The 15,966-nt window shown below is 40.5% G+C and overlaps 1 protein-coding gene across 2 annotated transcripts in view; it reads left to right on the plus strand.

Annotated features, from left to right (window-relative positions):
* The window catches only part of TTC39B (tetratricopeptide repeat domain 39B), a 103,729-nt gene that overhangs the window by 35,846 nt on the left and 51,917 nt on the right, over window positions 1-15,966 (plus strand). The window contains exon 1 of one of the 2 annotated variants that reach the window (XM_050942925.1): window positions 10,763-10,982. The exons of the other annotated variant lie outside the window; for it this stretch is intronic. The gene's annotated coding sequence lies outside the window, so the exon portion shown is untranslated. Of the gene's footprint in view, window positions 1-10,762; window positions 10,983-15,966 lie in introns of those variants that run through there. 2 annotated transcript variants of the gene reach the window in all.

Here is a 15,966-nt window from a genome sequence, read left to right on the forward strand (position 1 = left end):
TGCCCATAGAGAGAGTTCCCTAATCATTTAGTTTTCTACAGCAAATTTGTGATATGAAACACTGGATTGTGGTATAGATGAATGTCAATTGTAGGGTGGTTTAGTTTTTAAATACATTATCTGAAGCAATGATCAGAAAGGAAAAAGTGGGAAAGGAGGACTTAACTTGATATGAATTTTAGTAAAGGATTTTCTAAAGAATTCTTGAATTTGTCAGTAGCTCTTAATTTTAGAGGTGCCAGTAGGAAGGCACATAATTTACTGGTATCAGTTATTGTCCTTATTTTGCCTCTCCTTTCCCCACCCAAAGCTGGATATTACTAATCCATGATCCTACCAAAGCTGCTCTACATGGTATTACTGGGGTAATAGATTAAAGGCCAGAAGTGTTTAAAGAAGTTAGAAGGTTATCCTTGTAATCTCAGAAGTGTGGTTAATGTTTCAGTTATACCTGCATGTGTGTTTATCTGTCAGTGGATAAAGCAGTGGTAAGCAGCTGCGGGTGAGGATGGGGAAGACCCTAAATACAGGTTTTGTCTAAGACACTTAAGAAAGTCCATGCCTGCTGGGAGGGGGAATCCTCAAACTTCCCCAAGCAGTGCTGTAAAAGTAGATATTCAAGCATACCTGTAAGCAGTCTAAGCTTTTTCTTATGTTTGGTACCTGGACTGTTAAGAGTCAAGTAGAAGATCAGTCATTAAAAAGAAATTTTAAAACATTACAAGTCCATGAAAGTCAAGTTCAGAAGTAACATTTTAAAAGGAAGTGATATCTAACTAAATAGGCACATTAGAAAATGACAGCTGGCTTGGCCTTTTGTCCAATTCAGAGAAACCATATTTGGCTTATGAATCGTAAAAGAGGAACCAAGTTAATATAATTTGAAAAATAAGCAATGTAAGCTGGCCTTATTTATGTCTGAAGTTATACCATTTGAGCTTTATTGAGCAGAATCTGTCATCAGCATGGATGTTTGTCCCCTGGAATGGTAGTTGAAGAATGGAGGAACATACGAATCTTTAGCGCATCTGGCACGTAAATATCTTGCGACGTCAGCTACAACAGTGCCATGAGAATGCCTATTCTCACTTTCAGGTGAAATTGTAAACAAGAAGCAGGCAGCATTATCTCCTGCAAATGTAATCAAACTTGTTTGTCTGAGCAATTGGCTGAACAAGAAGTAGGACTGAATGGACTTGCAGGCTCTAAAATTTTACATTCTCTTATATTTGAATGCAATTTTTTTTTTTACATAATTCTACATTTGTAAGTTCAGCTTTCATGATAGAGATAGCACTAGAGTATTTGTATTAGCTGAATTGAAAAATACTATTTCTTTTGTTTTTTACAATTCAAATACTTATAATCAAACATTAATATAAAGTGAGCACTGTACACGTTGTATTCTGTGTTGTAATTGAAATCAATAGATTTGAAAATGTAGAAAACATCCAAAAATATTTAAATAAATGGTATTCTATTATTAACGGGTGTGATTAATCGCGCTTAATATTTTTAATCGCTTGACAGCCTTAAAATTTTCCTGTATCTTGGCTATAAACTTGCCCCTAAAATAGGTACCTATTTAAAAATTGTGTGTGTGTGTGTGTGTGTGTGTGTGTGTGTATGACTTGTGTAAAATAACGGTGAAATGTGCAGAAACACAAAGAGCAAAGTTTTATAATCCCAGAGTTCACAATCTAAACTTTTATAAGACCTATGTTTTTATTCAGCATAGTATCATTTTGTGGTGTCAGATTGCCACAAGGAAAAGAAACTAATTCAAGAGAAGAAGTGTCTCTGAAAGGAAAGCATGCCCTGAGGCAGGCTCACAGTCAGACATAACACAGTACTTGTCCATATGCAAGTGAGGCGCTTTGTTCATCCTTGGCAGTGGCGAGCACCATTTATATAATTGGTTTTATTTAAACTTGATCAATATGAAGAATCTGTATAGGAGTGTAAACTGTATGTGCCTGGGGGATCTTCCCTGGAAAATATCAAAATACCCCATGCGATTTCCTGAATGTTGGAAGATGAAGATCTTTGAGAAGAGCGGTTTAGACACTCACACAGGTATTAACTTATCTGCCATTTAACTTTTACTTGAGAGTAACAAGATTGGTCTGTCTTTCTCTTTTAAAAAAAAAAAAAAAAAAGGAGGGGGCAACAAAAACAATGTGCACAAAAGCACCAACTACACTTGTAAATTTCCATCAGAGATGTACATCAAACATGCCAAATAACAACACTACTAACTGGTTACATTTTAGGAATATCAAAGCTGGTTCCCCTTCCCTTGTGCCTAAGAATATGGAGATCTTGTGTTCATCTCCTTTCCAAAACTAGATGTCTCTAGATTTTCCTTTCACTATTTTATCCTCTGAATTTTAAATCAAACATGAGTGTGTGTTTCATTGTAATATTTTGACAATGAAATTTCTAAACAAATATATTTACTTGCTATGTCTCCTGAGTTTTCTTGTTAATTCTTTAATTCACTTCCCTATTTTCATTTCTCCTTCCATCTACCTTTCCGTTTCTCTTGGTGTTTCAATTTTTCCTTTAATTAATTAACTTTTTTATTTCCTTTTTTTTCCGATCTAAATTTCTCTGAAAGAGGGTGCTGGGTCCTTTGGCCATATATTCAGCCCAGCATGTCTGTTATGGACCTTACCACTTCAAACCTGTGAATTTTGTGAGAAGTAGTCCAGAGTGGTGAATGGGGAGCAATCATTTTACCTACGGGAAATAGGCTATAAAAGGTTTTTTATTTCAGAAAGGATTCAGCAGACTGGGAGACCTATAGGAAGCAGAAGGTGTTGGGGTAGGCTCTTCTTTCCCTGCCCTTTCACTTCCCCTAAGTTACTCCTCTTGAACTCATTCGTCCCCATCTGCTCTGGACTACCACAGAGGAGAAAGAGCTGATGGATGTTTTAGCTAGGCCTGTCTCTTCTCCCTGAGCAGAGACTGGAATTTTAATTATGAAAAGGGCAAACCAATGCATTGTTAAACTTTTAGAATCTGGAGACACGCTGAAAGAGGATGTCACACCTCAGTAAAGTGAATTTTCCTTATGGTGTTATCTCTAAAATCTAAAAATAGCCAGTATTAACATTTAAATTGTCAACTATTTCACTGTTGATCTTAAGGGGGGAAAATCTATCTATTTGTGCAGCATTAAAGATGCCTCTGAACAGGAAGATTAAGAGGATTTAATTCTTCCTTGTCCTGATGATATTCCTTTCTTTTCGGAGGGAAATCATTTTTCCTCACAGTTAATAAAGTACAATTTCCAATAAAATCAAAGTTCTGATAATTATTTTGCAGGAAATCCTCAGCATTTCATTGGAGTGGTTTCAGAATGGAGTAATTTTTAGTAATTGGGGAAGAGATGGGGAAATGAGTCAAGGGTAGGTGGTCCAGATGTGTTTGCAGAGTGTATGAATAAGTCCTTTGTAAGAAGGTTCTGGAGGCATATCTCCCTTACTAGTATTTTTTTTTAAACACCTGCCAATTGCTGCAATATGGAGGGAGCTAAAGGTTCATAAAAAGTTCTTCAAGAATATCTTTATGAACCAAGTTCTCTGTCCCCTGTTTCTCTCAAAGTAAACTCAGGCTTGGTCTGTGCTAGGAATTCATGTCCATATAAATTGTCACTCCATATTCCTGAGCGATGTAGTTATAGGAGTCTAACTCCAGGTATAGACAATGCTATGTCAACGGGAGGGCTTCTCCTGTTGACATAGCTACTGCCTCTCGGGAAGAAGCCCTCCTGTCAGCATAGATATTGTCTTCACTGGAGCACTACAACAGTGTAGCTGCATCTCTGTAAGTGTAGACAAGCCCTTAGTTTCTCCCCTTACCCAAAACATTAGATCACTCCTTCCCAAATCATTCTTCTCTCTTGTTTCCCCCAGCTGCTTTTGCCAGACTTCCACTTTGGGTTTTACCCAGCAATTCCATCTTGCATTTCTGGCTTCCCTCCACAAGATTCCATGTCTGAGGGAGTTTCTTTTCTGACTTGAGATTGGATTGGAGTAGCGGGGTGGACTTCTGATAAGCGAAGAAGCATGGAAGATTGGCAAATTGCTGCTGGCTTTTGGAGTGGAGCAGACTGTTACTCAACAAATTCCTCTTTACTCACTGCCTGTTGCAGGTCCATCCTGAGCTCAGGAGACTTCCCCTGTGATCCCATGCTTTCCTTGCTGGTTGCTTGACTGGAGAAGAATCAAATCAGAGCTAGCAAGCAGGGCTGTAGTTTGGCTGGAGACCCTGGATTGTAGTGTAAAGCAGCTGACAGCAGATGGCTGCATTGTGTACTGCAGTCAGTCACATCACCATCAGCAGTCTAAAGCAGCCTTCACTTATCACTTCCAAACAGTGCATCAACGTGTAAGCGGGGGAATGGTCCCGCTATTGTGGGGAACTTTCCTGGCTTCTGCACTATCCTGGTGAAGTGGGCTAGCGAAAGGATCCGAGTCCTCGCTCCCACTTCCTTTACCCAGAGGCCTCCCTGCCCTTGAGGACTCCCTTTCCACTCTCCTGTCTGGCAGAGTCCTCATAACCCCAACAAGGCTGGGCCCAGGATTCCTGGGGGGCTCAACCCCCAACCCTGCTGTGGTCACCCAGGACAGGGGCTAGGGTGTCCCCACTCCGGGGTACTCTCTTTGCACTGCGCACCTCCCTGACCCACTGATCACATCGTACAATTTAAAGCAAATACAAGTTATTTAATAAACCATTTTAAAAAAGAATAAGGAAAAATGGGAAAGGTTGAAGGAAAACGCATCACCCCGCTCTGTGGCAGGGACCATCACAAACAGTGTCTCTGGACATCAGGGCACTTCACAGTCTGTTCCTTGTAGGTCCCAGGCCTCCTTCTCAGGCCCTGGCTGTGCTGCAGATCAGATAGTTGCTCCGGCAGTGGCCACACACTCTCAGGCTCTGGATGGCAGGACCCTTCTCCCCAGTGTCACCCCTGCTCTGTCAGGGTTACGATCCCCCTCCAAGTCTGGCCTGCAGGGCCTCTTGGCTGAGGCGTCTCCCTGTGCTGGGCCCACTGCCCAGGGTCCCCCTCGCTCTCCCCAGCTGCTCACCGCACCCAGCTCCAGACTGCTCCAGCCCCAGCTCCACACTGCCTCAGCACGGCTGCTGCTACTGCTCTGCCTTCAGCTCTCTGGGCTGCTTCTCTGGCCTCCCTGGCTCCAGTTGCTACAGCTCTGCTCGCAGGGCAGGTCTGCTCTGCAGGCTGCTTCTGTATGTCTCTCTCTCAGCTCTCACCTGTTTCCTGGGCTGCTTGTCTGGCCCCTCTGGCTCTGGTTGCTGCAGCTCTTCTCCCAGGGCAGGTCTGCTCTCTCTGGGCTGTGCTCTGGCTCTTTGGGCTGCAGCTCTGCTCCCAGCAGCTTAGCTTGGGCCCCTACTCTCCCTTAGCTCGGCCCCACTCTGTCTGACCCAGGCAATTTCAGCTCACACAGAGGACGGGACCCCCCTGGCCTCCTGACTCCTTGATTAGCCTGCCCACCCTGTCAATCAGGCTGACCTGGAGCAGTGGCCTCTTGCCATTGTTCCTGGGGACTGTCAGTCTCAGGGTCCTGATTTGCCATCAATCCCTCCCCTTTTAGTGCTGGGAGCTAGCAACCAAAACACTCCCACTGAATGTTAGTAAGGGGATAACAGTCCCCTTACAAATGCATTTGCACAGGGACTAGATGCTGAATGGCCCTGCAATCAGTCAGTCTTTGGAACCAGTTAGTCAGGGAAATGGTGAAGTGGCCCAGTTTGGGCCTGGAGGCCGTTGTTTTGGGGAAAATGATACATAATATTTAGGGCTGTTGATTAATTGCAGTTAACTCACGTGATTAACTCAAAAAAATGAATTGTGATTTAAAAAAATGAATCACAATTAATCACACTGTTGGATAATTGAATACCAATTGAAATGTATTAAATATTTTTGGATGTTTTTCTACATTTTCAAATATATTGATTTCTATTACTATATAGAATACAACGTGTACACTGCTCACTTTATATTATTATTTTTGGTTACAAATATTTGCACTGTAAAAAAGAAAAGAAATAGTATTTTTCACTTCACCGGATCCAAGTACTGTAGTGCAGTCTCTTTATCCTGAAAGTGTAACTTACAAATGTAGATTTTTTTTGTTTTGTTTTTTGTTACTAAACTCCACTCAAAAACAAAACAATGCAAAACTTTAGAGTCTACAGGTCCACTCAGTCCTACTTGTTTAGCCAATCGCTAAGACAAAACACAAGTTTGTTTACATTTACAGGAGATACTTCTGTCTGCTTCTTATTTATAGTGTCACCTGAAAGCGAGAACAGGTATTCGCATGGCACTTTTGTGGCCAGCATTGCAAGGTATTTACGTGCCAGATATGCTAAACATTTGTATGCCCCTTCATGCTTTGGCCACCATTCCAGAGGACATGCTTCCATGCTGATAATGCTTATTAAAAAAAATGCATTAATTAAATTTGTGACTAAATTGTATGTTTCCAGTTCTGTTTTGCCCACATTCTGCCATAATTCATGTTATAGCAGTCTTGGATGATGACCCAGCACATGTTGGTTTTAAGAACACTTTCACAGCAGATTTGACAAAACGCAAAGGTACCAATGTGAGATTTCTAAAGTTAACTATAACACTCGACCCAAGGTTTAAGAATCTGAAGCGCCGTCCAAAATCTGAGAGTTACAAGGTACGGAGCATGCTTTCAGAACAACACTCCAATGCAGAAACTACCAAAAAAAGAAAATCTGCTGGTGGCTTCTGACTCAGATAATGAAAATGAACATGCATTGGTCCGCACTGCTTTGGATTGTTATCGAGCAGAACCCATCATCAGGATAGATGCATGTCATCTGGAATGGTGGTTGAAGTATAAAGGGACATATTAATCTTTAGTGCATCTGGCATATAAATATCTTGCAACGCTGGCTACAACAGTGCTACGAGAATGCCTGCTTTCGCTTTCATTTGACATTGTAAACAAGAAGAGGACAGCATTATCTCCTGCGAATGTAAACAAACTTGTTTGAGCAATTGGCTGAAGTAGAAGTGAATGGACTTGTAGGTGCTAAAATTTTACAATATTTTATTTTTGAATGTATGTTTTTTACATAATTCTACATTTGTAAGTTCAACTTTTCACAACTTTTTACAGAACACTTTGCGTTCTGTGTTGTCATTGAAATCAATATATTTGAAAATGTAGAAAACATTCAAAAAAATTTAAATGAATGGTATTCTATTATTATTTAACAGTACAATTAATCGCACAATTTTTTTAATTGCTTGATATCCCTAATAATATTACAATTATGTAAATTTTTATTTTTAGCACAAATATTTGGCCTGGTTCTACATTCCTCACTCAGACCAAACTGCTATTACTTGTAGTGGGAATTCTGCCTGAATAAGAATTCTAGATTCAGAATCTAGAAGCCAGTCAAATGACTTGAGGCCAGAGGAACTGTTTTGATCATCCAGTCTGACCTCTTGTATAACACAGGACATAGAACTTCCCCAAAATAACTCCTTTTGAATCAGACCATAATTGATGTTTTTTTAAATTCCAATCTTGATTTTAAAATGGCAAATTATTGATGGCTTTCGCTAAGTAGTTGACCTGGCTCTGAAGGCAAGGTTAGGAAAATATTGTAAGGAAATATTCCAGAGATTGTTTATAGATGCTTTTCCCAAACTTTTAAAAGTTGAGTGTCCTCTTCAGGAAGATGAACCCAGTTGCTCATTCCCCTTTCCCTCTGTAGCGCTGCCATATGTTAAAGACTTACATGCCTTAATTCATACATTTTACACACTGCTCTGCCTGGCCTATGACTTTTCCTATGAGCCCTCCACCACTTTGGGAAATGTTTGTGTAGACCTTTATAGCTATGTTCTCTCTCTTCTTATGTGTTTTGAACAGCAAAATAATTAATTATTTACTTTTAAAATATTGTCACTGGCATTAAAGTTAGCAACCATTGAAATGAATGAGGAAGTTCACACCTCAGAGCTCTAGTGTCTGGTTGACTCTCTGCAAACTCAGAGAGCATTGGTGATACTCAGGTTATGTCTACACTGCAGTTTATGTCTGCATAATTTATGTTGCTCAGGGGTGTGAATAAACCACCCCCCAGAGTGATATAAATCACACCGACATAAGTGCTGGTGTGGACAGTGGTATGTCCTCTCTCCCACCAGCTTAGAGTGGTTACTGTAGGCTTTGTCTACACTAGCACTTTTGTTGGTAAAACTTTTGTTGGTCAGGGCTGTGAAAAAACCACATCCCTGACTTACAAAAGTTTCACCAAGACAGGTGCTGTGTAGACTGCTCTGTGTCGGCAGGAGACGCTCTCCTGCTGACATAGCAACTGCCTCTCGTTAGATGTGATTTAATTATGCCAATGGGAGAGCTCTACACAGGAGACTTTACAATGGCACCGTTGCAGTGATACAGCTGTGCTGCTGTAAGGTCCATAGTATAGACATAGCCTTAAAGAGCTCTAGTGTAAACTCTCTAATGTAGCTATGCCCTCAATTTATGTTTTGAAGTTTTCTTTGCAGCCATAACAGTTGAAGTCAGTCTCTTTTTTAAAAATGAAAGCAGAGACTAGGGATAATGATTTGGAGATCTGTCCGTGTCCCTTGGCTTGTGCTTTGTGTCCCACCATATGGACACTCTTCACAGTTTTGAGAAATACTGGTCTGTAGTTGTGATGTGGTAGACAAACTGCACACTGGCTGTTTGCAGTGTGGGAGGTATCCCAGTCATCCATAAGCCTCTCCCCTTTTGAACTCTTGAAGCAACTGTGTGGGATTTTGATCCTAGTGTAGGGGATGTGGGAAGAAAAGGGACTGTCTTTCTGTTCTATATTTGTACAGCTCCTAGTACAGTGGGGTCCTGGTTCTTAACTGGGGCTCCTAGGTACTACAGAACAACTACTACTACTAGGGTCTCTGAGACTTGCTGAACAAGAGTGGGTTAACAAGGGCTTATGGGCTCAATCAACCCACCCTAGTTGCAGTAGGCGTCAAGAGTGGAGAGAGTAGTTAGATTGATTGATTGATTGATTGGTAGCTGATTCAGAAAAAGAGGAGACCTCCAGGCTTCTTTCACAGAGCTAAAAGTGATTGCAGCCAGGAACCTGAGACAGCCTGTTAGCTTGGTGAGCCTCCAGGTGGATGGAGAAACTGGGCGTAGGGAAACTGGCTGGCTGACCATTTGTTTGAAGAGAGGCCCTGAAGGAAAGGGCAAGGTCCTGCTGAAGGCTTGCTAGACAACCCTCATTTTTTTTCTTGTGTTTTGGGACTTTGATACCCTAGAAGGAATGAACTGGAGAGTGTCTTAGCCAGAGAGCTAAGGCTCTCCAGCACCAGATTTAGCTGAAGGTAGTGGTCAACTATCAGAAACCCCAGGATAGAATGAATAGTGCCATGTTGGGCTGCAAGGGGACACCCCAGAGGCCAACCCTTCCACAATAGTGTATTGTCTAAAGTCAGGAACGCACTTTTTTTTTTATTGCTCTTATCCTTGAAGACAGTTGCTGAGAATTATGTTAATCTGTTAGATTTGTTTTTGCTTTCACTGCTAGAATCGTATTACTGCGTGAGGGAGAGCTCCGTGGCTTGTTTTCCTTTTTCAAAGAAATAGTCTTTGCAAGAAAGAGCGAGAGCACCAAAGCCCCTGTCTGGCAAGAGCAGTAGTTAAGAAGTGGATTGATCTCTGGGACTTAGCCTTTCCATGAGAAGCAGTCTTTCCTCCCTTATTGGCAGGAATTTGATTGGAGGAGGCTCCTGTGCCTTCCACCATGCCCTAAGAATGATTCTTTTGAAGAAAGTTCGAAAGTTATTCACCTGTCACAAGAGTAGTGGTCTTCAGTGTGTACAGGGTTAGCCACACTCAGCCCAACTGGAGAGATTTCAGAGGACATGGACAGACCATTGAGGGTTTTTTTTTTTCCCCCAGCTGGTACTGGTCTGCTCTTATTGGGAACCAGCCTCTTGAGATGAGCTCCCAAAGAGCTGCAGTTGGTTGTTCTCCCCCGCCCCCCGCCTGCCCTGCTTTTCTGGCTTTCTTGCTGCTGACTGCTACTTCCTTTCATTGACCTTGTCAGGTTATCAGTAATGATGTCTGATGTAGTATATTTTACCCGTCTCTGTGTGTGTTTATTGGTTTTTTGTTTTGTTTTTGGCCATGTGAGGAGTTGTTGTTGTTAGCATCAGATCAGATTTTTGAGAAGAATTCACACAGTAATATATACTATATATTTTATTTAACAGTTTATAACCAAAGTGATTTTGTTCATTTTAGGGCCATGTAGAATAGGGCAAAATAAAATATGACTCCTGTTACTGTTACTCAAATTGTAAATTGTTACAAGCTGTGTTGTACATTTTACTTTTGCATTGGTGTACTTCCTTTTTATCTGGTTCTTTTCTTAAGGTAGCCCTTTTAATGTGTTCTTTAACGTCACTTTTTAAGGTACCTTGTTGTTCAAAAGAGAAACACTGAGGTAACTTTTTTTTGGTCCCTTTAAATGTAAATCCTTTTGTATTTCTCTTGTTTCCATGTTGTCCTTGCAGTTAGGCAGTGATAGATTAGAATTAGACTGCAGTACAGATTGGGAAAATCTCCCAGCATCCTCTGCCTGCAGAGGCATCAGCAACCAGCATTGACTGTAGCTGCTGCCACTCTAATTGACATTTCTTTTAAATTCTGATATGGAGAGCTCCTGTGATGCCAGCTGCTGTCCTGTGAACTTTGTCTTTTTTTCCTTTTGCTTGATATCTAATTAATGAGAACCCCATGGGTATTGAGAAATAAAACAGAAAATTGAATATTCTCTGTGCTAGCTTTTCTGTGTCTGGTAGAAGAGAGAATAAGAGAGACTTATCCTTGCGTTGAGAGGACTCCATTTATTCACCTGAAGTTATCTGCTGATTTCATCCTGTAAGTACCCTGACTCTGTTTAGTAGTCCCTGAAATCATGATTGCAGTAATCATATGTGTAGATGTTTATCTGGGGAAACCTGCCTTTGTAGAAATGTGCTCTATTGAAAACATCTATAGCTTAGATGGAATTTGTTCTACATGCTTACAGTACGTTCAAAGGGGGAAAATGTATTCAGAATGATTTATGAAGTAATTGTTTTTTCTCCGTACTTAGCAGTGGTGAATAATGCTTCTAGTGAATATGAGTTTCTCTGCTGATGTCAATGATTAATCAGCTAGAATACTGTAGGTTGCAGAGTACTGCAAGATGTGCATTTTGGGATGCTCTTTTTGAAATTGGCAACATAAAAACACCATCAGTGTTCTGGTGGCTTATTGCATTTGCTGATATTTTTCCCTGCCCTGGCAGCTGTTATAATTTAACCATTTATACTACTATATATGTTTGGCTTAACTATAACAATGTATAACAAACCTTATGCAGAATATTGTTAGATTTTAGAGGCTGCTCAGTAATCTAAGATTTTGCAACATTAAATATACAGTATCAGCTCTCAGTATAACACATTCCAGTAAACTGTTGTGAAGTTAGGAAAAATGATTTTAGCAATAGGATCACTCAGTCTTAATTGTGTGTTTGGATTAGAGCCAGCATCTGTGTGACGCAGTCATAGTACCATAAACATCTGGCCTTATTTGCTGTCCTACATGCTGGATGATTGGGTTTTTCTTCCTAGAGAAGTTTTAAAATGAATTGTGCTATATTTTGTTAGAACTTTATCAGTGAACTACCATATTTTTAACTATGTACGGTTTAAACTGTAGTTTAACTTTATTTTAGAAGGATTCCTGTTTTCAACTTTATTGTTTTTCAGTACCCATCTTTTATTTATGCAAACTCTTTCTGCAAATACATATAAACAAATTGGTCTTATATATGTGAAAAGATTAGGCAGTAATTTGGGATTGCTTATTGTTCTTGGCCAGATTCTGATACCCTTTCTTATATTGAGTAGCATCTAACATTGATTTCAGTCTGATTACGCATGGAGTAAGGTATTTCTCTGTGTAAGTAAGGGTATAAAAATCTGGACCTCAGCCTCTAGGATTACAGAAATTCTTATTTTAAACTGTAAAGACTGATTATTAAAATCTCTGTCTAAAAATAGTGTTAAATCAAATTACTGAACTTTCTGTTTACCAGACAAACCTGATAACACATTAGCCTTCTGTTATTTTGTACTGGAATATCATGCATCCTGACAGGTTTTTTGATGCCCTAGCATTTTCATTAGTTTCCAGCAGTGTAAAACAGATTTTCTCCCACCTGCAGATAAACAGCTGTCATGGGTTTTATTTTATTTTCTTCTCTTGAATATTGGGTCATTTTAAAGTGCTGCTGATCTGAATTTAGCTACTACATATGAAGCCTGAAATGCCTGATGTAACTTCTAGCTGTACCATTGAATTAAAGATTATGAGCCAAATTCATCCCTGGTGTAAGTGAATTGACTTCAATAAAATTACTCCACAACTTCCATTGGCTTACATCAGGGATGAAATATTCATGTGGTGTTTTACATAAGTAAATAGTTATCCATATACTTGGCATTTTTTGATTTTTCTCACTATATGGCTGATTCATTAATGGAAAGTTTTTTGGATCTTGCTTACTGCGCATGTTGTGCAGTGCTATTGTGCCTATAAGACTTTTTGCACTTGACTTCTGCAGAAAGTGATGATAGTCTCAGTTAACACTGTTTTAGCACTCCTGACTCATGGAATGACTTCATTGTTGGCTCACTGAGCTCCTCTCCAGCCAATCAACAACCAAAGTGCTACAGCACTTCCATTTTGCTCAGAGAGCTGTCTTCCAGTTTCCAGAATGCTGGGAGAGTCTGATTATCTTGTGACGTTAGTTTCTCTCCTGAAGGAGGTTATTTTTGTTAAGGTACTTGGGAGACCTGGGTTTAATTCCCACCTCTTGTCACTAAATTCCTGTGTGACCTTATCACCTGTCTCTCTGTGCCTCAGTTTGCTATCTGTAAAATGAGGCTACTGATACACCCCTACTTTGCAGAGATTTTTACTCCTGGGGGGATTCTGAGCCACGCAGACTTTTGCAGAAATTAATGTTGTACACGCAGAATATCTTTTCTTCCCCACAGAAATGGGCTGTCGTGCTGCTGTCCACCATTATGGGCTCATGGACCCAGCTCACAAATAGCAGACAAGGGTGGGGGAAGGGAAGGGAACTAGAGGGTTCCCAGCAGCATGCAGTTTCCAGCATGCCCTAAAAGGAGGCGGCAGTGGCACACAGGAAACTCCATGCAAGCCTAGGAACCAGCATCTGGCTGTTTCTGCCTCTGGAACCCTGGGCTCTGAGAGGGTAGAGGATGTGTGTGTCTGGGCTGCGGAGGCCCCACAGCTGGCCTAGGGGGTAGGGGATGCAAGTGTGTGGGCTGGGGTGAGGAGGAGGAGTGTCTAGGCTGGTCATTGCTAGGCTCTGTGTGTGTGTGTGTGTGTGTGTGTGGTGGGGGGGGGGGTGTTTCTGGGCCAGGGGAGGCTCCACAGTTGGCCTCTGGAGGGAGGGGGTGTGAATATCTGGCCCTCCCAGCTGGAGTCTGTGGGGACAGAGATAGAGAAACAGGAACTGGTTTGTCATAGGGGTTTCTTTAATTCTTTACTCACAGGCAAATTTTTTGTGTGTCTGTATTGTTACAGACATACTTGCTGACAGATATTTAGAAATAAATTACCAAAATAATTGAAACTCGTTTGATTATGTAATGTTATTTTGACAAATAAAATTTGCTGAATTTTAAAATATTGTGAGCAGAATTTTAATTTTTTGAGGGGCACAAAATGCCCCAGAGTAAGAGAGGTTGTGCTGATAAATTCATTAATATTATGGAGATGTTCACATAATGTCATGAGAGGACCATAGAAGTAAGTAGATTCCCCTGCCTTGTCTTCATATGCAAAATAAATGTCCAAAGTTACATTTCAGCAAAGATATATTTTATAATAATTTTATATTAGAACAATTAGTACTTCTATTGGTATTTATAATATGTACTTCTGAAATGAAGACACCATCCTTGGCCTTCTGGATGGAAATCATGGTGCTTTTAGGTTAAAATACAGAAGAGAGAGAATTAGGATCTTAACAAAATAAAGGAGAGGGGTTGTCAAACTTTTGGATGTGAGGATGGAATATATTTCAGAGAAATTCTCTATTCTCTACTGTCCTGTGGATGGATTTTGGAAGGGTATTCCCAGCGTAAGAGATAATGTGGGAGAAAGCACAGTGGGATTTGTGGGTGAAAGAAATGAAGTTGGAGAGGGAGCACAAGAAAATGTCTGATGCAGACAGACTGGTCTCTTTGCTTTCTTACATATTGTAACAGCCGAACCTTCCCTAATATTGTTGATACTTTATCGTAAGGATTGAAGTTTGCAGGGGACAGAGAATGGTAATCTTCTCTCATCTTCCTATTTTCTAGGTGGTTCCCTCCCTTATTGCTGTAGCATTCTGCCCCGTTTTCCCTTCCTCTGTTCCTGGGCGGGTGCTATCCCTTCCTCTTCCTGCTCTATTTTTGTTCCCTTCTTGTTTCCTTTGATGGCTTCTGTTCCTTTCCTGCTCCCATTTTTCATGCTTCCATCTTCTTTTGAGGGATCCCGCTGTGCTATTCTCTTTTTTTTTTTCTTGATGGATGCTTCCTCTCTCCTTCTCTCCTCTGGTCGCTATTGGCCCTCTTTCGCCTTTTTCTCTGATGTCTGTCTTGCAGCAGTGGTAGATAGGTAAAGATAAAGGGGGGGGGACAACTTTAAAAGAAGAAAATTAGTCCCAAAGATTTAGGAAAAACATCCTAATGATTAGATATATTAGATTGTGAAATGTTCTCACCAGAGAAGCATTGAAAGTCCTGTTGTATGAGACATTTAAAAAATGGACTGGCTAAAACACCTATGGGAAAACTCCTGCAAGAGCTCCAGAGGATGGATAGTATGATTTAACTTTGTGTTATCTAACCACAGAGGATGAAAACATTAGCGTGATATTTCTGCTAAAATAACCACTGAAATAGATAACAATGTTGAGACTTAAATTGTCATCGTTAGGCTTTGTAGATAATACTACACCCGAAGGGTCGAATGAGGCACAGTTTTATACTGTTTCAGATCTATTGTTTGCCTGTCTGCAGCCTTGGAAAGAAAGCACTGAGTTGGTTCACATTTGGAACATTATCTTCACAACTATGAGAGTTGGAATCTCATTTTTAATAAGTGAAAGCTTAAAATAGGGAGAAACTGCTGAGGCTACCAGTGAAGTGCTGAAACAGTGTGGGCTCACTCGAAGCCCTGCTTTTTCATATATTTAAGAGAAAAATTACTACATTTCAAAATCTGGTTTATGATTTGTTAATAAGGTCATACATACCTTCCAGGACCAAAGCACTTAAATGATGGATAAACTTCCTCTTTTTGAATATGCACTGCAGACCTCTGTTTATATTTTCTACATTCATTTTGTGTCTGAAATCCCCATATACGTGAAAGGGAATTTACATATGCTGACGCAGTACAGAATTTGCAATGGAGAATAGATGTGCATGTAAGAGATGTATTCTGTGGGTAGGATATGTTCACACTACCATTCCCCCCGAATACAATAACCTGAGTTGAGGGTGGCAGCAGTGTAAAAGTGCTGAGCAATACTGAAGTTGAGAACAGGAAGTGAATTTTAGTGGAGAGGAGGTAAGTTTCTTATAGAGCATTTGTAGGGAAAGTGTCCAATGGCTAGGACTTAAATTTGATGTGTTCTTCTAAAGACAGCACTTCAGAAGCACAATGCCAGCTGGAGTGACTAGAAGAAAAACTGCTGCTAAATCACAAATACACTTCTTGTAGTATCTTGTATTTTCTGTGGAGGTCTTTCATCTGTATACAACCAGGCCCCTACTTGCTTAGCTTCTGA

This window comes from Gopherus flavomarginatus, chromosome 3 (genome assembly GCF_025201925.1).
Source record: "Gopherus flavomarginatus isolate rGopFla2 chromosome 3, rGopFla2.mat.asm, whole genome shotgun sequence".
In the NCBI taxonomy this organism is placed as follows: Eukaryota; Metazoa; Chordata; order Testudines; family Testudinidae; genus Gopherus; species Gopherus flavomarginatus.